This window comes from Megalops cyprinoides, chromosome 14, assembly GCF_013368585.1.
Source record: "Megalops cyprinoides isolate fMegCyp1 chromosome 14, fMegCyp1.pri, whole genome shotgun sequence".
NCBI lineage: Eukaryota > Metazoa > Chordata > Actinopteri > Elopiformes > Megalopidae > Megalops > Megalops cyprinoides.
In genome coordinates, this window is record NC_050596.1 from 3,713,553 (window position 1) to 3,739,931 (window position 26,379).

The following is a 26,379-nucleotide window of genomic DNA, read 5'->3' on the forward strand; positions in this document are numbered from 1 at the left end:
CTGCACCAATACCCAATACCCCCACACTGCTGCACACCACAACAATACTCAGTACCTATACACTGCTACACACTACACCCAATGTACAATACCTATACACTGCTACACACAGATTCAAGGTTCTTCTATTACTCACCTTGTATCCCTACAGACTGCAGATAACCTGATGCAACCTGTCTTGATACACCTGTACATCCCAGCTTGCCTTATACACAATACACCAACATCCCATAGTACTGTTGTACTATAATGCACTTACATGTTCATACATTACCAATTACCTCACCTGCGTGAAGTTGGCATCCCAAGTATTTAAAAAGTTCGAAATGGTATTACTGTTCGTTTGTGCCGTAAAAATTTTCGTTTGTGCTGCTATGGTTTGTTATATGTAACAAATTATATTGTATGTGCTGTGACGTCACCCAGCACCCCAACCTTCTCCGAATTGCTCCAAAATTGTCTCGTTCGTTTGTGCTACGTTTGTGCCGGTTTGTGCCGTATTTTTTTTTGTTTGTGCTGATATGGATTTGTAGATATAAACATTATATTTTTAGGCGATGACGTCACCCAGCACCCCAACCTTCTCAGAATTGCTCTAAAATGGTCCCATTCGTTTGTGCTACGTTTGTGCCGATTTGTGCCGTAAAAGTTGCCAAGAGCAATAACATTACATGGGATCCCAGTAAACTTACGTTGCAGCGCTATTTGCAAATATCCAACACTTAAAAATGACAAGCACTTGTAGCTATTTTTTAAGCCAGCTAATTACTTACAAGGCCTGAGTTGCATTTGCTAATTAGCTGGTTAACGTTAGTTACACAGTAGCCGCCAAGGTAATTAACGTTGTGTCATTAACGTTAGGTAAAAATAATACATTAACGCTGGCAATAAAACACACAAAAAATATAATATAAATACAAATATAAATGCGCTTTATATATAACTTAAAGGTGTCTGTCTGATATTTGTCCTACTTTTTAAGTTACTTACATCTAGTCAGTAGCACAGATTTGATGCGAATAACGCAGCTCGTGCAGCACTAGAACCTGGACAAAGTTGTTGGCCTAATCGGCTCAGAGGGAGCTGGCTTAAAAAAATAGCTACAAGTGCTTGTCATTTTTAAGTGTTGGATATTTGCAAATAGCGCTGCAGCGTAAGTTTACTGGGATCCCATGTAATGTTATTGCTCTTGGCATTGAAGCGCTCTGTGTAGGCCTATCAGGAAATAATGCAATGCCAAAGTTTTTTTTCAGGGCACCAACCAGCAACACGTTGCACAGTAGAACCCACTTTCTTCGTTATGGAGAAAGCAGCGTTCTGGAAGTTGTCACAGAATTTTTGCCATGGAGTACAGTGTTTATCCAAAGCATGACCGCACGAACGAAAATTATCATGGCGCAAACCAGCACAAATGTAGCAGAAACTAACGTGACCATTTAGGAGCAATTCGGACAAGGTTGGGGTGCTGGGTGACCTCATCGCCCAAAAATATAATGTTTATATCTACAAATCCATAGCAGCACAAGCGAAAATTTTTACGGCACAAACCGGCACAAACGAACAGTAATACCATTTCGAACTTTTTAAATACTTGGGGTGCCAACTTCACGCAGGTAATTACCTTTTGTGCCATAATTATAAGAGATACTCCAACACATTGCAAGTCCCTGAGTATACCTGAAGACCACAACTTTACCTGCTCTGTACATAAAAGAAACATAATTAAATCATATCGGCCTGATGTTTTAATGTGGAGTAATTGACCTGACATCACTTTCTGGTTCATTTCAAAGCATTCTTGATACAATGAGTGCAACCTACCAATTCATTAACTTACTTTCAACCCTGTTTTAAATTAATCATTTTACACATAAGTTGTTTCTAACATTGTCTCTGTCTTGAACAGCACATCTGCTAATTACGTAATGTGACACACCATATTGACCAGAGTGACAGCACCTTGCTACAGGACAGGTTGTTAATATATCACGTGACCTCTCACTGCAAACCGATGGTAAACTGGTGCAAGTAATACATGTATACATGTGCAGCTGTTGGGCATAGTGACACTTAAAAAGACAACATATTGCGCCCTCAGGCTGAGCATAATGCATCTATAACTGAACATAAACTAGGTCACCATATTTTGTACTATTACTCTGTATTGCTACATGATCTTCATTAGGTCACATCAATCAAATCCTCTCGAAGTGAACGTCGATTGATTTGGAAGATGAGAAAATCTCACGGGGAGGAATGAAGTTTCGGTTCTGAATTGCACCTGTCCAGTGCAGGCCTGGTATGTCCGGAGTATAAAATCCGTTATTTCACGGCAGTACGGAAGTGCGCTGACAGTCACCATGGATACCATGCCCCCCACCCCCCGCGTTGGTTAAGTCCTTTTTGGGCAGAATGTCTTTCCATGTTGTCTGTTCTTAAAATGTCTGTTTCAGCTTTCGTAATTGCATTAGCACCGCGCCAGTGACAGCCATAGGTAGGCTTTCTGTGATTGTGGGCAGCGCCGTGTGAAGGAAGGGGAGGCTCTACCGTCCGAGGAGAGCACCAGAGATACTGCAGAGACTAATCAGACGGGGAATGGAAATAGTCTGAATCGACTCAACCTCAGCTTTTACGAGCCGACATGGATCCTTTGCGTGCCTCATAGAAACGTAAGTGTATTTAACTGCGCAATACTGGAGAGATATATCTGATATCACAATACCTGTACAAACGGACTGATGTCTTCATTGCTTCACGTGCTGTAATTAAATCAGTACAAATATAGAAATTTGGGTCTAAAGTTTGGTGTTAATAAATTGTGTCGCAGTTGCCGTTATATTTGTTATTTACTGTTGTCGCGGTTGGACATTTTTTCCGGGGCTGTTTTCTCACGTTAGCGTATGTTACGGCTTGTTACCAGTCATGCTTTCGCTGTGGTGGAAGGATGAAAACATGACGCGTTTGTTATTGGAGATTAAAAAAAGGCTATGCTCAGGCTCTCGGACTGTAGCAAAAATACGGTTTAGCAAACTGGCATCAGCGTTTGTTTTGGAAAATAACTATATTATTTATTTATTTATTTTATTACGTTTGTGATGTGAATACGGGCAAATCTGAATCTGCGGAACTGTCAGACTGCCTTTTTAATGTTTATGCGGGCAAATGATTTTAGGCTTGTTCTCACTATCAATTTCTACCAATATCTGTTTGTAACATTGCCAAAATGGACCAGTCTGTGAGCTGAGTGGTGTAAAGCAAAACAAATCGCTCTACTCATAATGTACATTTTTAGCGTGCAATACCTTACCTATGCATGCATATACTTTATGTGTCTGAATATTATTTTGAACGTGTTCATCCACCTGCTCTTTCTTTTCAGTAGATCTTCAGGTTTAACCCTAAATATTTTCAAGTAGTTGTGTCTGTCTCCCTTACTGGAAATCAATACTTCAAATTCCACAGTAGTGTTTTTTTTTCCATATCGAGGTGATGATCCACGTACACAACTCTGCCGAAGTACAGCAGTAACGTCAGCTATTGTAATTCTTTCAAGCTGAATTGAAATGCAGCTGCTGTTGTAGACCTTATTTGGCTTGTTAATCCAATCATTTTCATGTTAGGTTGTCTTTTGGTTGGACTGGACTATAGGGCAAAACAAGTAAACTAAACCAAGACACCTGCCAAACATTAGCTTACTATACGTGGGGGCTCTGCCAACCCATCATACAATATAATGCTGGGCAGTTTCTATCACTGTGCATGAACAAGGAGAAAAAGCTTTATTATTTTCAGACTTCTAAATAAAGCTGCTACTCTCACAACGGTAGCCCTCATCTTTTGCAACTAAATTTCAGTTCAAAAAGCAACGTTCTATGAAGTGATGAGGTTGACAAGTGTGTCAGTAAAACACAAGTGGTAGGTCTGCCTTTTTTCTCGATAGGGTGTTACATTATGTTACTAAATACAATTATACTCAAAACACTTGGGTAGAGAGTGTCCCCAAGGGTGCTTATCAGAAAGGAAAGCACTTCCCTGAAGCAGTGGATTGTGGAAAGGCTTACTGTGTAAAGGTAGGGTCTTCTCAGCTAATAGTGTCCCACTGCATGTATAAGGCAGAGATCAAAGGAGCACAGGTGACAGTTGAAAATGGGGGAGGCCCAGGGAGTAGAGAAGCAGATGAGCTCACAGAGGTGTGTAAACCAAAAAAGATGGCCTTTTGAGGGCAGAAACCTAGTTTGCAGATCATGTAAGTACCCTTTTGTTGCTCATTTGTTCTGAAGATGGGAGGTTGGCTGGTTTTCATGTCCCAGTCTTTCTGGCACTCCTTAATCCTCCATTGTATCTTTTCTGTTCATTTCCCCTGAAGTGCACCTGTTGCTTCATTACCACTGGCAGAAACTCACCTCTATAATCATGATTACAGTTAACGGAAGAGTTAAACATCTGATTCTGCAAAGTCACAACAAATAGGGTTTTGGTGAGATGTTTCTCTGTAGGGTTTTAGTCACCACTGATGCACTGGCTTTCGCCCATTCAGTACGTTAGGTCTGACAGTGCCATCTTCTTCACTCGTTATGCTGTACTTGGATAAAGACGGACTATAATGAGCTCTGCTTACGTGTGATAAGGCAGTTATAGTAAATATGTTAAACTACCAAAGAAAGTCACCCATCTTATTTGGGGACAAACCATGTGATCTGCCTTTGCCTCCAAGCTCAAAGCTGCTGTGCATGTCCCTGCAGCCTTCAAGCATGATGTCAATCTGTGACTCTTTAGAGAACACTGAGTTCTAATCAGAGATGCCATGGCTGCGCTGACCCACTAGCTGCAGGGAATGTGTGCACCAGTGGCCAGAGAAGCAGATGAACCCATGTTTAGGCCTTAATGCCACACTCTGCAGGTAGTGAGGAGCAGCACAGAGTCCAGGAGGATACAGTCTGACAGCCCTTCCTCTGTGGCAGGGCCACAGAGCAGCCTTACCAGTCCAGCTCGGAGACAAGCCCAGGGCGGAAGGCTCTGCCGGCTCCTGCTGGGAGCCCGGCCACTGAGCAGACGCTGTTACTGGGTCAGTCTCTGCTCCCTAGGCGGGAGGTCCAGAATCACTGAGCTGCAGCACTGGGTTTTTCCTGCTTTTAAATATGGAGGTGCCAATCAGAAGAGTTCTGCATGGCCTTGCTTTTCAGGGTGGGGATCTTTCCGGGCATATGAAGATCTCCATCAAATCTCGTCACATCAGCCAGACATGTCTTCATGCCACCGCCTCCCCCAGGCCAGGCAGTACCTCCTGTCCCCAGGGACCTGTGCGTTTCTGTTATTCACCTTTAATAGAGCAACAGCCGAGAAAGCTCAACCAAACACCCCAGACAGACCCAGAATTAGGCTGCTCAACCTGTCCAAATTACTGTAGCACATTAGCCAGTTAAATAACGCTCTAGGCAAAACTAAAACTAGAATTGTTTCATCTCCTAGTTCTGGCGAACATTTGAGTAAATATTCTAGTAACTGTCCCTGAATGTTCCCGTAGATGTTTGAATATATTCTCTAGGAGCTGTCTGAGTAAATGTTCTTATTACTTGTATTCGTTTCCCTGCAAAGGTGTCCTTTGGTTCATATTAAGGTTAAGAAAAAAAGAAAATTGAGAGGGAGCATGAAGATGTCTGCACTGCTGCCAGTGAGTCATCCCTCCCTCAAACAGCAGGCTATTAGGAAGAGATCACTCCTAATTGCTGTTTACATTCTACTCAAATTATAGAAACATTGTTATTCAGGAAAACATTTGCATCTTGCTATTAATTCCTGTAGATATTTGTGAATTGAAATAATACAGCAGTTTGGGGGAAACCTGTTGGGTTTTTTTTTTTTTACTGTTTTTGCATGTCAAATGTGTTTTCAAATAAATTTTTGTATTTACTATTGATACATTTGTTCTTGTTACTGTTTATTATTTTTATGTGCGATAAGCATCATATATAAAATGTATTGTTACATTTAAGCATAATGATGAGCAAAGATGGCTGAATAACCTGTTCTCTTCAGTGCAGTGTTCTTATGTTTTGAATTTGAATTTCTTTTCACGTTTTGATTGGTCAGTATTTCTGTTTTCAGTATGGTTGAAATGAGTGAGTCATCTTAGTTTCTACAGTATGAACATTGTTTGTCTTTATACTGTTAGACCTTTACGTATGAACAGAATGGCTCTCATATCACTGAAGTGGTTGTAGGCATACTAAAGTAATGGACAGTATAGTGTTGTAAGGACAGTCCTGAATTGGTGAGATTCTGTTTACCCAGGTGAAACAGCAGATGAATAGGTGCCACGTGTTCCCCAACACAGTGGAGTTGGGAGATCGGAGTGTGAGAGTGTATGGACTTAGCATCTGTGTCTGTGTACACACATGGAGAGCTAACTCAAATGGAGACACACTGACACATTGCTAAGCACACTCCCTCCCTCTCCCCCCAGCCTCTCCCCCTTCTCTCTCTCTCCCACTCTCCCTCTCTCCCTCCCTCCTCTCTCTCTGTTTCTCTTCTCTCTGCCTCTCTCTCTCACTCTCTCTTCTTCCCTTTCTCCCTCTCTCTACTCCTCCCTCCTCTGTCTTCTCCTCTCCCCCTCTCTCTCTTTTCCTCTCTCTCCCCCATTACCCTTCCTCCTCCCTCTCCCTCTCTCTTCGTCTCTCTCTCTCTCTCTGGTGCACGTGCCTGCATGCTGCCTCTCTCTCTCACACACACACTTCCTTGGTATGTGGGAGTGTTGGAGGGCTGTGAGTCACACCTCACCCACACAGCGCAGAGGGAAGCAGTAGCCCGCGGAGTCAAACTGTCACGCCGGGTCAGGTCCACTGCACGCTGCTCATCAATCTGGGATACTCACACAAACACATACACATATACACACAGACATACACACAAACACACACACACATGCACACGTGCGCACACACACACACCCTACAGATGTGAACACATACATATGTACACAGCCTCTACACACCACCTCTCTCTCTCACGCACTCATATACTCATTGTACAGGCAAATATCTATACGCACTGCCACAAAGGTGCAGGCACACAGACGCACTGAATGACTTTATGAATCCAGGGGAAATGGACCCTGTGCTGTGTCTGGCCAGGAATATTGAACACAGAGGTGCTGGGGAAGGAGTGTGGCTGTAACAACTTGCTGGAGATACTTCTAACCTGCTGCAGTCCTATGCTCCCCAGAGAGCTGGTCACTCCACAGACCCCACTTGTATCTGCCATGTTTTTATAACATTGCTTTTCCTGTCCTGGTGGTGTGTTTTTAAAGATGAGGCATTGGAAGCAGTTTGGTCCTGTGTTGATTAGACAGTGACGTTTAGGTTCAGATCTGTATGTTAGCGTGAGAGGAATGCTCACCACAGCTCCAGATCAAAGCTGCCTGCACCCAGTCTGTTCCGGCAGAGCAGCTGCTCAAATGAGGCTTTCATCAGGCACTCTGAAACTACAACAGAGTGCATACTGGGACTGGGCGTCTAGGAAGGGTGGCAGCCTGCTCACGAAGGAACTTTTCACTTTTCAGGGTGGGGACCTTGGGGACGATACTCTCCAGCTGCTGGGAGTCGGGCAGTGTGTTAACAGCATACCCTCTACCTATGTGGGCTGGGTCTCACCAACTCACCTGTTTCAGACAGGGTCACAAACACTTCTTTGTTTCTGTATTTCTCTCTCGCTGTCTCTCTCTCTTTCCCAGCCATGCTCCATCTTTCTTGCCTTTCTGCTTTTCACACTTGCTCTTTACTCTCCCTGTTCCTTTTCCACCCACAGTATATGTATTTTCTGTCTTATCTCCTCTCTCTTATGCTCCCTCCTTCTTTTTCCCTCTCTCCCTTTTTTCTCCTTCTCTCCCTCCCTCCCTCTCTCCTCTCTCTCTTTCTCTCTGCTGGCTGGAAGAGAAGAGGTATGGTATTGATCAGCTGTAGCTTGCAGTGCTGCAGAGGAGGAGAGAGAGAGCTGAGAGTTACAGCAGGATTCACTGACCTCTGCGCATGCGTACATGCTGTCCACAGTGGTAGCCTGCATGTGGGGGAGAACATAGAGCAGGTAATGTGGTTGAAGCAGTGGTCGAGGGGGCATTGACAGAGCCTATCGCTGTGGGAGCAAAGCGATCTCACCAGACATGGAGCCCAGCGTGGCTATGCACGAGGGGTGGTGTACATTTGTCACTGCTAGTAGTGTTTAGTGTCTGTGAGCACGTGGTGGACAGGACCTGGCAGTAGGGAAGTGACGAGGGGGGCTCTCGTATGGAAAGGACAGGGCTGTGGCAGGCAGAGGGCTATAGCTCACATGGGATGGCAGCATGGTTTCGTCCTTCGTCCTTAGAGGGCAGTAGAGTTTTCTGCAACGAGGGGAAGATGGAGACAGCTACTCGATCAGTAGAGCGGTTGGGCATACAGTGCGAGGTACCAAGGGTGAGGTGCAGGAGGTGTTGGGGCGGGAAGTGAGGGATAGACTTTGTTATTTATGTTACTGTGATAAATGGCAGGCATATTGGTAATGCGGGCTTGTGGTTGGGGAACCAGAAGGTCATCACTTCAAATCCTGAAAGAAGCACTCTACCCCAAGAGTAAGACACTTCACATGCATTCCTTCAGTATATATCCAGCTGTACAGGTGTATAACATATGAAAATGCAAGCTATTTGGGTCACATTTGCTAAACAGGCAAATTATGTAATATTAGTAGATGGTCCTGATGCTGCTTTGATGGCACATATTGAAATAGGCACAAGTCTACCTCCTGTGTCATTGGAACAAGACCCCCATTTCCACCCTTATCTTCAGGAACTGTAGCAGCAATGTGGAGCAGTGCATGATGGGCAATGGTTGTGCTGCTGTAATGTCAGTACTGATAATGGTGATCGTGTGACATCTCACTGCTGTCTGCCTCCTTATTAACGATGAATCTGAGTGTCAGAATTCAAATCTTTCATTGTTTACTTGATTTGTTGCACCAGTGTTCTTTCCCAGGGCCCTGTCCCTCATGCAAATTCTCATTGATGGTTGGTTTTACTCACACTGTATGGCATGGATTATGTTTGTTGGTCAATGCCGCCTTGGTAACAATACAGCCTTCAGGCCCCATTGTAGGGCTGCTCCACACCTCTGCCCACATCATGCCACCGCACGGTCTGTCAGGCATATTTAGTCTCCCTCATGTCATTGAAGGAAGAGTCCTTCTCACTCTAAAGAGCTGTGCTTCAAACGTCAAGTGTATATCTCCCTGAGAAGCCATTAAACGCAACTAGGATTTACGTTGAGTCTTGACCCCCTCAAATTGCTACTCACAGAACCAGCCTGCTACAGAGAGAGCTCTTATCCCTACAGTAGGACTCTTGTTGTGGTCTAAAGAGTGTGATGTGTGCCCTTTTTCTTGAATATTGTGCAAGGTGTGCTTTTTCAGTTAGGAGGTAGGCTGAGTGATGTGTTCTGTGGTTGTCGAATATCTGGCACTGATGAAAGCACAACGCTCCCGGCTGGTGTCAAGTCCTGCTGGGGTGATGATGTGTGTTGCTGCAATGGATTCTGGGTGTATTTTCATGCTTCACATGCTGCACAGGGCAGTTGTCCTCCAGTGAAGATCAGCCAAGTGGATGCAAACTGTGACATTTGCTTTGATTTGAACGCATGCATGTTTGGAGTGCACATATGCGAAAACATGCACGTGTTTGTTACTGTATGTATGTACTGTATATGTGTGTTTGGGCTTAAATGTACACATTATTGCGTACATGTGTGTGCTGTATGTATCCTTTTCTCTCATGTTGAAATCTACGGATTTGTGAGGAGGTTGAAAATCTTATTCCTCACTGATTAAACATTGTTACTGCTGCCATGTATAATTCAAACAAAGCCTAGTCCTCACTGCTTAGACATTTCAGTTGTAACAAAGCCTAGTCCTCAGTGCTTAACCTTCTTTTAATAAAGCCTATTCCTCACAGTTTAGACATCATCGATTCTCCCACATAGATCTTTATTTATTTGCATGGCAAATACCCTTATCTATAGCAACTTATGTAGTGCCATCTTTATTATCCATTTATGGAGCTAGATATTTACTGATGGACTCTAGGATATGTACCTTGCCCACCATCAGCTCTCCAGCTGGGACTGTGAGCTACATGCAGTTCTGTAGTGAGATGCAGAGTGGGTGTTGTACTGTCTTTGTTTCGGGCTGCGTTTGTAGTCGTCCTCCCCAGCGTTTCACCCTCTGCTATGACTTAGTGTTCTGTCACTGCGAACACTCCCATGTGAGGGCCCCTCTCCTGACAAACCCACACCCTTCTGCCCTTGAATGCTTGTGTCTCACTTTTCTGATCTCCCTCCCCTTTTCTCTCCCTCCTCAGCTCCGTGGAGTGCCACGCCCATCACCTTCCAGTCCAGCTTCATCCGCCCCTCCAAGCCAGCTGTCTCCCCCACGTGCCCTTTGGTGCTGACTGTAAGTGGACCTGGACTACCACTGCGTGTGTGTATGTGTGTAGGTTATTTCTTTGTTCATGTGTGTGCTTGTATGTCTGACTGTCAGACTGCCTGTCTGTGTGTCTGTTTCTCCTTGTGTGTGTGTTTGTGTTTGCTTGTGTGTCTGTCTGTTTGTGTGTGTGCTTTTGTGTGTTGTGTGTGTGTGTCTGTTTGCAGATGTGGTTGTGCTTGTCTACAAATGTGTGTGCATGTGTGTCTGTCTCTCCTTGTGTGTGTGTTTGTGTGTCAGCGTGTGTGTGTGCGCGTGCACGCACATTTGTTTGGGTGTCCAGCAGATGTGGTCATGTTCTAACAAAGGGTAGATGTGTTCACTGTGGTGCGATCTAAAAAAAAACACCCAGGAATGACTGACGTTTGCACTATGGCAATGGCAGTGGCAACGTGTATCAGTGTGCTGGTGCGGTGACTCCACTTAGGAGAGCTTGTGATGGCAGAAGGCTAAAGTGTAGTCTGGCAGGCTTACAGGAACAGTCTGTGCTGTTGAAAAGTCCCGTCACGTCTGTATCTTGAAGTGCTGACAGGAACAAGGCCTGAGGACCTGAGCTACCTGGAGAACAGTCTCCAAAAATACTGAAAGACTTCACCTCTGTATGTGCTCGCTAACAGACAAGGGTGAAAAAAACAGAGGGATAGCTCTCCCCCTCTCCCCTCAAGGTACACAGCCACAGAGGTCAAAGCCTATAAAATTATTTAGGGCTTTTGTGGTTTTAAGGAGATTGGTGGCAAAAAAATAGGAGGGGAAAGAGACAGAAAACAGATAGTTAAGCCCTACCTTTAAAATGAAGGTTTGGAGTGAATGACTCATCTTTTCACCATCTTTCTTATTTTAACTTTGTGGAAGTCATAAATCCATTTTAAACTGTTTAGGTGCGATGCTGTGAGTGTGTTTATGTGGTGTGAATATAAAACTGTAGTTTGCACCATGATTTCTGGAGAATAGGGATACAGCAGGACAGGTAATGGATAATCCTTTATCACCTGCTGTGATGATGGCCTTTGTTTAAGAAGAATGCGATTTTACGGCAGAACTCTTGGAGACCGTTGCCATGGTATCACTCCATCCCCTCACTGCGAGGATATGATTTAAGCCTGGCTGAAATGTTCAAAGTTCTGTGGGTTGAGGGCTGACAATGTGCTGGTCTTCGCTTAGTGAACTGCTTCCCTGGAGGCTAGTGAATCGGCCCTTGCTTATCAAACTGCTTTCTTGGAGGCTAGCTAATCGGTCTTCACTTTTCAAGCTGTTTCCCTAGAGGCTAGCTACTCAGTAATCGCTTACCGAACTGCTTCACTGGAGGCTAGCAAATTGGTGAAAGAAGCTGACACTGTAGCTGACAATATACAATATTGACCCAGGAACATTTTTATAACATTACTGCAGTGTCACAGAGGTGCCTGCATATTGTGAAATAGGCTATTTTGGGTTTGTCCTGGTGAAGACGATAGAATCAGATCCTGAGAGCAGTGGCCTGTTTTACTGTAAAATGCTATGTTTATTTTGCTCCCCAGCATAATATTGGAAGCAGTGAGCCAATATGAAGTGACCTAATCCATGAGGGATGCTCATTAAAGGCTGTAATTAGCAGGGAAGCTGTCTCTGCTGGATGTTGGAACAAGGCTAAAATTATGGGGGCGTCAGGCAGTGGCTTGGACGCCCTGCTGGGCCTATGTCCCATCCCTGTGATCCCTCCCCATTCAAGCTTTCCCCTATTGTGGAAGTCAACAGAACACAAGATGCAAGCTTGCTTCAGCATGGTGCTTCCTAACAAGCAGCATTTTGTCCCTCAGAACATGCTAGAGAGACAATGCCATCTCCTGTGCATCCTAATGTGCACCATACCTACTTGTGTCGGTATTTCATGTTACATTGTTGCATAGCCCCTTTGCAATACTGATGTTATACCCTGATTTTTCTCTCAATGAAAGACCACAGACTAGATATCTTGAAATTGTTGGGTGTGTGAGAATCCATGCCATGAATCCAGATCACACTGCATAAGCTGTGAAAGCTATCCGCGGTGTCAAAATTAGGTGTTCTAATTCCTGAGAACTGCAAATCTGGGCTGGTCCCAACAGAAAGAAAAACAGACAAACACACACACACACACACACACACACACACACGCATGCACACACACTCACACTAAAACACACACACACTGTGAAGCGACATACTCTCTCAGCACCTCTTGACTTGGAGGAACATGCTGCAAGCTGTTCTCCCTTTCCTTTCAGCCATGCAGTTCCCCCACTGAGGCATGGTGCTCACTCAGGACCAAAGTGTGGGTGGGATGGAGCAATGAGGTCAGAGGGGGCCTGACCGGCCTCTGTGCTTCAGCCCGTACGCCCAGGAAACAGGGTGTGGCGCACACGTAGGGGGTCACATGGTTCTGTAGGGCCCTCACTGCAAGCAATAGAGGCATAGCTTTTCTGTTATGTAACCCTGGTAAAGGCAGCTGAAATAAGAGGAGGTCAAGTGGAGAGGCTTCTGAACATGTGCGAATGCATGGATCTTAGTATGGGTGGAAGTGATTTGCAGTGCGATTGTGAACTTAGCTCTGAAGCAGTTTTAGAAGAGATGGACTTCTGAAACTTATGATTAAACATAGTATCCTTTCTTTTTTCCAAATAGTTGAGAGTGAAGACTAAGGACATTTGCATTTGTTGGTATATAAAATGAATGTTCTACTTTGTCTCCTGTCTGAAACTAATGTGGAAATGCCCTCTCCTATATTTGATTTCATTTGCTGTATGTCCATGCAACTCTCTTCATTTTTCATTTTTGTTAACTTATTTTTGTTCATGGATTTGTTCCTTCCATTTTCATTGTGAAAAGAAATACTTGTTTTCATCATGATTGTATCCATGGTAACTCGCAGAGCATTGAAGATATGCAATATAGTTATATATAATATAATATAATATAATATATAGTTGAAGTGATTTCTCTAAGTCAGCTTCACACAGACCTCAGGTCTCTACCTCAGTGGAGTAGCTCTTCTGAGATTTGCGATCTGATGGAAAGATAATTATCACCGTTAAAATGAGGCCATCCCATCTCTTTATCAGAAGCTGTGGAGACAGTATTCTCTGTCAGGCCTCTTATTAGGGCGCACTTGTGTTAGGGAGTGGGGGAGGGGCCATACTACACATTATCATGGGTCCTTTTTATCATGACTGATAATTTAATACAGCCAGTTTAACTGATGGATTATTTCAATATGAGCAGGGCCTCAGGCTGTCCTGGTACATCATTTTTAAGAATTGTTATTTTTAAAGAAATGCATTCATTTAAAGTTGGTCTCAACGTTTCATTGTTGCTGTTTGCGTTAAGGGGTTTAGGTTACAGGCATGGATATCTCGTTAATACTGTCTGTTGCAAACAGCCAAGCCCCCTGTCCTCACATGGCAGTTTCATCTTGTCACAATGGATAGCATCTTTCTCCAGCAGTGCCAGCAGACCCAGACTGCACCGGCTACAGTGCTTACACTTGACCTGTCGGTCATCCATTTCAAGCACTGGACTCCTACCAGATCCACTCTGGTAAAACTCCATATTTTATATGTGTGGTAGGACATAATGGGGGTAATGGCATATGTGTGTCAATGAGTCTCACACGGTGTTCACCCTTGAGCAGCACCTTTGTTTCTGCATCCCACGTGCATTGGATGACCCTTCGGGAGGAACAATGGTGCGTGGCCCAGCGCTGTGCTCTGCTGCTCTGCGTGGGCTTTGCCCTGATCTCAGATCAGTGGGGGTATTGTGTTTGACTGGAGGCAGCATGAGATCTGTCAGGGCCACAGCTGAACCCAGATAAACTGGGTCACAAAACGGGGACTGAATCTGAGGCCAAGACAGCTGTCTTTTGATGCTGCTTCAGGATACCATACATCAGTGACCTCTTTGACCTTCATTTCAGCTGCGCTTCAAGCACACCTGTAACCTCCCGCTTTCTTTCAAGCCAGAGGAGGCTGAATCTCTGACCTAATCTCAGCCATGTTACAGCACCCTGTTGCATGGTTTGTAATGCTCTGTAACTTTGCACTCCCCAAAGGGCCATTGAACAGAGCTGAAGTACTCAAGCTAATGAGAGGCAAATAGCACTCCTGCACTGGATTTAGTCTCCACAGCAGGTTTTATGTGGCAATGACGAGGGCTCAGCCCAAAGAATCTCAATACAGGGACAGTCTCAGGATGAGCACAAGCTGAAAATCACTGTCTCTGTGGCAACACGCCAGAGAGCAAGTTGCTGTGGAAAACTTCCTGGGATGTTTCTCAGGTCAACCAGCCAGGTGGTACTAAATTTAGCTATACATTCCAGTTGTAAAAGCAATAGTTTACATATACCTATAATGTGCAGTATACAGAATTTTGAAATTTAATATCTAACACACTTAATGCTCACTACACATAATACTCTCCCACTGTTGGTCACATGTTCACAGGTGCCTGATGGGTGGTGTTTACATTGTGATTGGGCTGGTTCTTAGCCTGTGTCTCTCCTCGCACTCCCAGAGATCCCTCTTGTGTGCACCAGCTGGTTGGAGAGACAGAAATAGACCTCTGTCAGAGCAGTCTATTACCGAGAGCCTCCAGCTTCAGTGTAAATGGGTTAATTGTTCATTTTTGGCTGGGCGCAAAGAGAGAGTCCAGTGCATTGGGTATGGAGGGCCAGCGTTCCTGAAGGAGGATCTACATTTGCGAAAGAAAATAAGGTAGGAATGGCTGTACTTAAGTATTCAAGATTGAAGACAGATACAATTTGGAAAGATTCAGAGAAAGTGGAGAGAAACAAAATGTCTGAAGCTGGTATTTTATGTAGCTGGTATCTCTGTCTGTTGTAATGATCAGCTTATGATGACGTCATATTGGGGGGTCAAGGGTGTTGTCGCGCCCTTTTCTACGCTCTCTGCTACCTGTGCATCATGGGCTGACATGCTCTCGCAGTTAAGTGCTAATTCATGAGGTTCTGATGGTTTACCCTCTTCTAATGACGGTCCTGTTAACCATGCGTGAGCCTATGGCATCCTGCAGTGTAATAAACAAAGCACAGCACTATTCCTTTGTGTCCGGCTGAATTATATCAACTTTCCTGAGAAACTCGTGAGGATCAATAGCCGGATCCTTACAGATGGCACCCGAACTGTGAATGAACATCCTCGGAGTGAAAAGTTTGGACACTGGACAGTGAGTAAATTTGGAATGTGGCTTTTGTAGTCAACGCTGATAAGGCAAGTGAACTGATGTTGGAATTCATAATGGACTTTTAGTTAACTTGCATTCATGCTAACAGAATACTCTAGCAGCCATCAAGTCTCAATCACTGTTGTGATGGCAACAATAATGTTTGATCAAAGCCCACCGTTGGATATTTTCCCCTTTTTTCACCAGGGATTTTTCCTTCTTGTGAAGTAAGACTCTTAGTTCCAAAGTTTAGGTTAATAGCAATTTAATAACATAGCAAAAACTACTATTTAATTACAGTATGAAACATACCGGGTAAAAGCAAGGCAGATCAATTACAAAATGATGTTTGGGTACAAGCTTATATACCCAAAACTTGAAATAAAATGCAGGTTCCCATCCCTGATTGGATGGCAGAGAAACAAATGGACATTTACATGTGTAAGGTTTTCAAGGCTCCAGAGAGTTTCCTCCTTCATCCTGCTCACCAGAAGGGATGGGGATATTGCACCTCATTCAGGAACAAAGGGTGTGGTGTGGAAGGCAACCAAATGGTCATTGTCAACATCAAGGCATGCCGATCAATTCCCTTTGTCTCTAACCCCCCTTTGACAATTGAGTTAGTCATTTGATTGTATTAGGTGACCATCCAAGAACACTGAAGCAGGTTTTGCATTTTCCTTACAGTTTTTTTTTTATGTTTTACTCGCTACGTTTTTAGAAGGGAGGTTTTCCTTCGCTGTTTTTTCTGTGTGTGACCCAAGTTCCTGTTTTTGAGCAACAAGACTATGTTTGTGACTGGATTTGCTTTGGGAAATTGTGTGCAGCGGCATCAGAGACTTGTGCATGCAAGGATAGGACTTTGGAAAGGAAAGGCATGCTTCTGATAGGTCGACATACCTCTGTGAACTCCGGCTACTACAGCCCTACACAGGAGAGGAGACAAGCTACAGGACTTTTTATGCGACTGGATTCTGCGGACAACTGAGCTAAGTACCACTTCAGGAGCAGAGAAAAAGGCACCTTGTCTTTAATAATTGTGTGTGAGTGGGTGAATGGACCAAAAAAACTCACCCATTCATTTGGACTGTTACTGTTGAATTTAAAGGGAGTACATACAGTGACTGAGTATTTCTGATATTTTTTTTTCTATTCTTCTCTTATGTTGATCACTGCTGTCCTCTGAGATATACTGTCTTATGGATGTATATCACTAGCCACACCGACCAGTTACTTCCACAGACCCCTGCTGTTAATTCAGGTCATCATCCTGAACTTGTGCCACCCAAGTTTGATGGGGGTAAGTGTCTCGACCCAGAAGAATGGCTTCAGTCTGTCTCTTTGTACAAGACAAAGCTTGGTTTATCTGACAGTCAGTTTTTCCTTGAGTTGACAAGGCTATTTGAAAAGGAGCCTCAGAAGTGGTATTCTGCCATGCAGCCCCACCTACTGTCATGGGAACACTTCTCGGATCTTTTTTGACAGGCGTTCCGGCTAACAGACAATGAAGAGAAAATCTAGAGAGGGATTTTGGATAGAGTTCAAACTTCGGATGAGACACTCCCCACTTTTGTCGCTCTCCTGGTGACTGAGTTCAAGCGACTAAATCAACCGCCCTCTGAGCGAGAACAGATTGAAGTAATCTGCCAGCATGTCTCTGATCAGTATAGGCTAGCCCTTCATGCTGCCACACGTACCACTTTAATGGAGCTACGACTGCCCATGAGCTACATGCTGCTTTAGGGCCTATTTCTACTAATAGAACCTCCGTTGCCCCTCAGAAACCCCTGCGCCAAGACTTGAACTGCTACAAGTTCTTGTCTCCTGGTATGTCACTACGCGCAATTATAGGAACTGCAGGAAAAATAGGCAGGGAGGTGATGCTGAACCTAGCGGGGGGGGGGGTGTAGCTGTAATTGATAAGTCGGGTCAGGAGACCCCAAGCACTTTTGGGTGCCCTGGAGGTAACTCTGGTGCTCGGCCACATAGGTTTCAAAGAACTTGTGATGTTAAGCAGAAAACAGAGTCAGAGATCAGTGCAAACACAGGCAGAGGGCTCTCACACAGTTAATTTTGTGCGGACCAGCCCAAGGAGGTCAAAGAAACTCCACTGATATCAATGGTGGTCATCAATCAGGTTTCACTGAAGGCAACCCTTGATACAGGCACGTCCATTTCAGCAGTCCATCTGTCCACATTTGTTAAATGTAGGATAGAAGGTGAAATTGTTCTCCCTTGGAATTTTTCCCCATTTGAGTTGGCCAAGTAGTGCACCCCATATGGCGTTTATGGGGCACCCGTTTACTCATCGCTTTGCTGTAATCCCGGACCTGTCTTGTCCCATTCTTTTGGGGACGGACTTCATGATTCAGGCCAACGTTCATATTCACCCAGCCACAGGAAGTGCCGGACCAATGCCTGTTGGAGGGAGAGTTTGAGGATTTGGAAGGCCATGTAGCTTGCCTGACCTTTAAGGATTCCCAAACCAACAAGGAAAAACTGGCTCACCTGTTGCGAGACTTTGGACTTTGGAGACACTGGGACTGCAAAACCAGTGTGTCTTCCTCCCTACCGGGCTTTGCCTGGAAAAAGAAAGATTATTAAGGAGCAGATTTCCAAAATGTTGGAGGATGGCATTACTGAGCATGCATCAGGGCCCTGGGCCTCCCCAATTGTGATAGTCAAAAAGCCAGGCACAGATCCAAGATTTTGTGTAGATTTTAGGAAAGTGAACAAATCTACAGTGAGGGACTCCTACCCACTACCAAGAGTGGATAACTCTGGATTTTTTGGCACGTGGTAAATTTATTTCCACTCAAGACCTTGTACAGGGTTACTGGCAGGTGTCAGTGGCCCCAGACTAAAGACCAAAGACAGTCACACAAAGGACTCTATCAGTTTAAGGTAATGCCTTTTGGATTGTCAAATGCACCTGTGACATTTCAAAGGTTGATGAATACTGTCTTGGCAGGACTCACCCACAACTGTTGCATGGTGTATCTTTGATAACATTGTGGTCGCCTCACCGACCTTCGACCAGCACCTGACAGACCTCGCCAGTGTGTTAGGTCATTTGGCAGATGCTGGTCTTTCCTTGAAGCTGGCTAAGTGCCATTTCTGTACACCAAAGTTGCGCTACTTAGGTTACCTGGTGACTCCGGAAGGCATTGGCCCTGACGAGGGTAAGGTGGCTGCAGTCAGACAATTTCCCACACCAAAGATGGTTAAAAATATATGGCAGTCCCTAGGAATGACAAGTTACTACCGTGGATTCATTTCAGGGTATGTCTGTAGTGCCGAGCTGATGATTGCCCTCATGAGGGAGGATGCTCCATTTGAGTGGTCTACTGACTGCCAGGAGTCTTTTGATCACTTAAAACAGCAGTTAATCAGTGTGCCAGTCCTTGTTTTGCCTGACTTTGAGAAGCCTTTTGCAGTGCATACGGATGCTTGTGATGTGGACCTTGGCGCTGCATTGACTCAGACTGGTGAGGATGGCTTGGAGAGGGCTGTCACTTTTACAAGTTGTACCCTGCACAAGTCTGAATGCCCATATTCCACTTCAGAGAATGAGTGCCTAGGGGTGATTTGGGCTCTGGAACATTTCCGTCCATACAGGGCTCTAGGGTCACAGTGGTGACAGACCACAACAGCTCAAGGTGGTTGATGAGGCCCTCCCCCTCAGGGCGGCTAGCTCGATGGTGCTTACGACTGCAGGACTTTGACTTTGAGGTTGTCCACAGACCTGGCTCTGCCAATTTAGTGCCAGATGCCCCCTTGCGAAACCCTGTCAGCGATCCCTCTGAGCCTGTGGACCTATTACCACCTTATGCCACAGTTGGCTCGTTGAACTTCAGGCGTCAGCCACTCTTGGTACTGGAAGATAAGAAACAGCTTAAGTTGCTCCAGAGGGCTGACAAGGTCATCTCATCACTATATACTGACTTGGAGAGCGGCTCCTGTGTGGATTCGTCGGACTTCTGTATTCAGGATGGATTGGCTTACTTCATGGACAAGGGGGCTTCCTGCTGGCTGCATCCACATAAGGACCTACGTTTCTATGTACCAGAAGTTCTGCGGGGCACTCTGCTGAGATACTTCCATGTCCACCCCATGGCTGGCCACTTGGGCATAACCAAGACTCTTGGGTGCTTACAGAAGCGGGTCTACTGGCCAGGCATGCGGGAGGATGTTAAGAAGTATGTCCTGTCCTGTGTAACCTGCCAGCTGTCCAAGCCGACCAACTAGAAGCCTGGAGGCTACCTAAAACCAGTGGTTGCTACTTACCCGCGGGGTTTTGCTGACGTTGGTTTCATGGGTCCCGTCCCCAGATCTTGCTGTGGGAATGAACACATTTTAGTCCTCATTGGCTATTTCACCAAATGGGTGGAAATCTAGCCTGTTCACGAGTGGTTGCAGCACATAAGTTCACCTCTGAGGTGTTTGCAAGACATGGGGCTCCCATACACCTGGTCTCGGACAGGGGTGTCCAGTTTGTGAGAGACTTCTTGGAGGCAGTAGTTGCTGCCCTTGGCTCAGACCACAGGCTGACTACAGCATATCATCCACTGTCTAACCAGACAGAACAAGTAAACCATACTATCAAGACTGCAATCCGCGCTTACATTTGACAAAAACATAGGGACTGGGACCTCCACTTACCTTTGAAATCCTTTGTGTTGAGGACAGCTCCACACCAGAGTACAGGAGACACCCCTGCATTTCTCTTGTATGGCAGAGACCTGAACACACCCCTTGATTTGTGGATGTCACCAAGCCCTGGGCGCATGGCTGACTGTGTTTTTGATTACAAGATGGAGCTCACTTCAACCTTGCAGGACGTGTATGACCACATGAGAAAGTCTCTGGCAAGCAGTCACACCACACAGAAGAAACACTACAGTATGAAACGCTGCAGGGTTTTGTTCCATGTTGGTGACTTGGTTAGACTGAAAGCTCCAGTTTACAAAGGCCCGTACAGGATTGCTGAAGTGAATCAGACCTGAATTACAAGATGACCAGAGTGGCGGATGGTGCCGAGGGTGGTGTTCATCATGTTTGTCACCTGCTTCTCTTTTTCACTTCAGATGAAGATGAGGAGGATTTGGAGTGTGCGCCCCAACAGCTGGCTGAAACTGATGTACAGAACAGAGTAATGGATATAAAAGGCAGATCACAGTAACAGTTCTCTGAGTTAAAGCTTTGCAGGCAGAGATGCTGCCGGATTCCATCACCAAATAAAGCTTTTTCTCCAAGCGCGCTTTTGGTCCGGTTCGTTTACTTTTAAAATTAGAACAAAATCCAACAGATATCCCTGATGAACGGGATAAGTATGGATTTGTCTCCATGTTTGGGGAACCAGGACCCCATGACACAGCTGCTCCAGCAATACAATTATTTTTGTGTTATTGTAAATAGGCTAATGGAGGCTTGAATTTTATTAAAAAAAAAACTAGGCCACACCCTATTTTGACTAATGAACTGTTACACCAAGTAGCTAACCATTGCAGACTTGTTCGTGCCTCGTTCGCAATAACCAGCAAGGGATTTAATTTACCAGAATTGGGGGCGCTAGGTCTGTTTTAAAATAGGCTATATAAATTACTCACAGTTTTTAATTTCTTAAACTCCTCATGCTCAGCAGCTGCTGGCAATTTCAAAGGTAGCCATGTAACAGAAACAGAAAATATCTGTATTAAACAACAAATATGCCTAACCTAAACAGTCATACAATCATTTGGTGCGCAAACATCGTTTCTACTGTTTTATCGCTTTCAAAAGACAAAAATCCATCGATTGAGTTCTAGGCCATCGCCTAGGCTAATTGTACTAGTTTATTCATGGTGTGCATTTCAAACACCATATAAAATGCTAAATATTTGGTTGATTAACTTAAAACTAAAGAAATAGTTATTACACACATTTAAAAGCATTTTACGTGAGTTTTGTTACGCATTATCATTAATAAACATGGGTATAGACAGGGCTTATCATACACTATATGGACAAAAGTATTCGGACGCCTGACCATTACACCAACAGGGACTGTAATGACATCGTATTCAAATACATATACTTTAATATGGAGTTGGTCCCCCTTTTGCAGCTATAACAGCTTCCACTCTTCTTGGAAGGCTTTCCACAAGATTTTGGAGTGTTTCTGTGGGAATTTGTGCCCATTCATTCTGTAGAGCATTTATGAGGTCAGGCACTGATGTTGGACGAGTCCCGGCTCGCAATCTCCATTCCAGTTCATCCCAAAGGTGCTCGATGGGGTTGAGGTCAGGGCTCTGTGCGGGCCAGTCAAGTTTTTCCACACCAAACTCATCAAACCATGTCTTTATAGTCCTTGCTTTGCGCACTGGGGCACAGTCTTGTTGGAATAGAAAAGGGCCTTCCCCAAACTGTTTTGCCAAAAAGTTGGAAGCATAGCATTGTCCAAAATGTCTTGGTATGCTGAAGCATTAAGATTGTCCTTCACTGGAGATAAGGGGCCTAGCCCAAACCCTGAAAAACAGGTGTGGCCAAATACCCCAGGAGAAAAAAAAGTACACTGAAGCATACTTAATTTAAGTATACTTAGTATACTTCCATGCACTCATGATTAATGTACTAAAGTGTGTGTAAAGATTTTCAAGTGTACTAGTTATGTACTTAGTATGCCAATGATATATCATTAGTGCTACTAAAGATATACTTAAATGCAACTAAGTGTTCTTGACTGTACTATTTTGAGACACCATTAAGATGCACTTAAATATACTTAAGTACATCTTTCTGTACTTTTTAAAAATGTACTTTGTTTCAACTTGGAGTATATTTGAATCCACCTTTCAGATTACTGTTAATACACTTATAATATATAATAATATATAGGAAATATATTTGTAATTCAATCAAAATGTGTGGATAATGCATTATAAATACATTGTAAATATATTTATAAATATATAGTATTATATATATAGTATATACTAACTATGCTTAAATTAAATCTACTTCAGTGTACGTTTTTGCTGTTGTTTCAAGAATGAGTTTCAAGTGTGTCAATTAGCAACAAGTAAACATAGTCACTTAAGTGCACTTAGGGTGAAGTAAAGTGGAAGTTAACCGCTTACTTAAATAATACTTTAACACTAAGGGTCATGTGTCTGGTATGAATTCCACTTTAAACTTTACAAGAAGTATACTACTTTCTTTAAACTTTCTTTGACATCTTTAAAATAAAGGAATTACTTATGAATTTAATTGTATACCCTTACTGGTAGAAACTCAAATTACCAAAAAAACTCTGAGATGCAAGACACAAAATGTGACTCAGACACATTTATTGTTTAGTGAAACAGTTTCACACCAATTAATCTTTAAAGCAATATTGTCATGCAATCTAGCCATCTAGTTTCAGTCCGAAAGGGGCTAAACAATAGCATAAGCACTTGAACCAGCTTTGAACACTGAAAATATTGATGCCCTAATCTGTGTGTAGGATGGACTTGAAATTAAAAAATAAGTAAGAATACTGGTTGTATATTTTAAAAAAAAACTGGTTGTACTATTTTGTACTATGTTAAAATGAACAAGGGTCATGGTTATTCTAAGTAACAATATGCTTCGCTTTTTTTTTATTTGTACATGAAATGCAGGCTCACATCTTTTCTGCCTTCACTTGTTTGAAGCATTCGTCGTTGCACTTCTTGCGTATGATCCTCCGGACATCTTGCACCGTTACTTCTTTGAATTTCTCCATAGCATGCCCTGTAAAATAATAAAAACAAAAAAGGCTTACTGTCACTTAAAATACCATAAGCACTATTCACTTTAAAGGTCCTGTATGTATCTTGTGGGATTTTGCTGTCCACAACACAGTGTCAAAAAATATGAAATATCTCCAGTTTCAAATACGCTTCCAACAAATCCCTTATCAATTGCACAAACAATATTGATGTTTTGATTTTTGCGCGTTAGTGAGCCGGGCAAGACGACAACAGACTCTGAATACAGAAGGATATCAGAAAAGAGGATTTCAAGGATTTTGCCTTCAGACTGAAAATAGCTAATAGAAGCTATTCTAGATACACTCTTGCAGAAGGAATGTTCTCATTTGTTTACTGGTGAACAGCGAAATAATTAAAATACTAACAAGAAATTCTATACACAGTGCCTTTAACATAGTATAAAATAGTACAGACAGAACTCTTACTTATTTTGTAATTTAAAGTCTAAGTAATGCATCCTACGCACCGATTATGGCATCGATCTTCTCAGGGTCCAAGGCTGGTTTGGATTCAAGGTCACAGCACTGGAGGTTTGCAATTGTTTTTAAAAAAGGTATTTCATACGCTTTAGAGGCTGTTCGACTCAGAGCCACAGCTGCCATTACGAACTGCTGGGGAGGAATTCAGCGCTGGTAAGTTCTTCAGAATGACATGATTCACTATAAAGATGCATAAATGCATTTATTACATGTCAAAACAAGTAAGATATTTGTGTTATTTGCCAAACTGTCGATGTTGTCCTTTAAGATATGCTCAGGGAAAGTTTAAAGTCTCTAATTCATTAAACATGTGATGGACTAATCTAAGAATTATATTTACCATGCAATGAGCCAGACAATCACATTTACAATAAGAAGCAGCCTTATTATTTTAACAATAAGGGCATGAAAGCTCACAACTGTAATATGTTTGGGCACACTGCAGTTTTACATCATGAAATGTTTCTTTCCTAGAGAAATTACCTTTGAGGGCATGGAGGATTTCCTCATAATTACTGACAACTTGTTCCTTCAGCCTTTTATTTTCCTCTCTAAGCCCTTTTACCTCCTGCCCTAACTTCCTTCTTGAGTCCTCCTCTTCCTCCAATTTTTGTCACCGATAATCATTATCGTATCGGCCTTGAAAAAACTATATCGGTCGACCCCTAGTCTATTGGGTTAATTATAAGGGTTAAAATTTCTGAATGGGTTAGTGTAACAATATGTACTGCTTTGTTCTTGAAATTGAAAATTGTTAATGCCTGTGTGCCTCAAGGTTTTATTGTTGCAGTCTTCTTTCATGCAAGAGTGAAGGGTTCTGAAGGTGTTAATTCAGTGCAAACTGAAAAAAATGCGGCTGAATTATATCAACTTTCCTGAGAAACTCGTGAGGATCAATAGCCGGATCCTTACACTGTGTTTGGCTAAATTGGCCCTGTTGAAGCTGTTGATAAAATACTGTTTAGGTGATGGTTCTTTACACATTGCAGTGCTGCTCTCTGAATGCCTTTCTGTAAAGTAAAGTTTGCTGGTAGTTAACTGTCATCGGGCTGGGATCTGAGGTCTCACTGGGTACTGGTATCGGGACAGGGTGATAAAGTACAGTAGTGATGGTGTCAAACTACACATATGCATTTGTACTATTGAAGTCTCTGTGGAAGCTGGTGGAGAGAGAAGGAGTGAGGAGAGAGAGAGAGAAGTGAAGGAGGCAAGAAAGAGAGAGTAGAGGAGTATCCTGTGGGATTCAGTACACCCCAGCAAACTTGAAGGTGTTTAAAGGAACCACCAGCAGTAGCCATTCTGAGGGGTCGCAGTTTCAGTTTCTCTGCGTGCCTGTCTGTATGTCTGCTAATGCTGGGTAGGGGTGAATTTTGGGCTGAATGGAGCACAATGGCACTGCAGATAGGACAGCAGTTTGGAAAACTGTGTTGGGGGAGGGGGCTGTCAGAACATCTGTGAAGATGAAATAACTGTTGACACTTAGCACTGTGCTGTTTGTCATACATGGTCTTAACCACAGTTTTGTCTGTTTACCACCTAGACATCTGACCTGGGATGTTTGAATAGTTCTATAAGAGAGCAGGGGCAGCTGCTGAAAGCAGCCTCTGTGTTGCTTGCTATCAGTCACTGAGCAAGCAGCACGGCCAGCAGTGTGTTTGCAGAAGGGACACAAGAAGCAGTGAGCGCTACTTTTGTTGTTGGTCTTGTAAAATGGCTGTGGGGCAGTAAGCCATTCCCCCGAGTACAGTCTCAGATGGCTCTCCGGCCCCCTCTGGAACATAAAGCACCACAACTCACAAACTTACTGGCAGAGAGGAACAGCTCATCCAATGGTGTGTCATCAAATAGTGCTGTAAGAAAAAGCGAGCCAAGAGCCACAATAGAACCAATGTCACCAATGGAAATAAAGTGAATGAAATAGGCCTACACCTCTGTCTTTGGCCCTCTCTGTTTATGCACACAATGACAGGAAGTCAGCTCTTTTTTTGAGATGTGATGGCAGACCCGTGTTAAGAGTGTGTTGTGCTGGATTCAACAGTGTGGCTGGACTGTCCGTTATAAAGGGCTGTGCTGGGACAACTGTACGGAGACACACACTGCTGTCTGTGTCTGCACCGAGAACACGTCTGTGAGCCATGTCACTTCTGATGTAACATGCAAGGATGCACTAACAGCTGATGTTGTGCATTACAGTGCTCCATTTGTTCCTCATCTTGTTAACTGTCTGTGTTTGATGACTTTTACTGTCACCAGTTAACAAACTTAAATTACCTATTAACCTCTTAAAAATACCTATTAAACAGATTAGTTCAATTGAAAATAGTTTATTTCCAACAGCTCATCTATTTACACTAGACTTCATTAAGAAGAGTTTGCAATGGTTGTAAGCCTGCCATAAGTTTATCTTTTTGAAGCTGCAGTACTTCCTT

The 26,379-nt window shown here is 43.6% G+C and overlaps 1 protein-coding gene across 9 annotated transcripts in view; it reads left to right on the plus strand.

The window, feature by feature from the left end:
• Positions 1-2,313: 2,313 nt before the first annotated feature.
• The window catches only part of LOC118788668 (inositol polyphosphate-4-phosphatase type I A-like), a 66,367-nt gene continuing 42,301 nt past the window's right edge, over positions 2,314-26,379 (plus strand). For 3 of the 9 annotated variants that reach the window (XM_036544649.1, XM_036544656.1, XM_036544650.1), the window contains exons 1-2: positions 2,315-2,669; positions 10,382-10,473. The gene's annotated coding sequence lies outside the window, so the exon portion shown is untranslated. Of the gene's footprint in view, positions 2,670-10,381; positions 10,474-26,379 lie in introns of all 9 variants that reach the window. The other 6 variants (XM_036544647.1, XM_036544648.1, XM_036544651.1 and 3 more) reach the window with 5 other exon arrangements.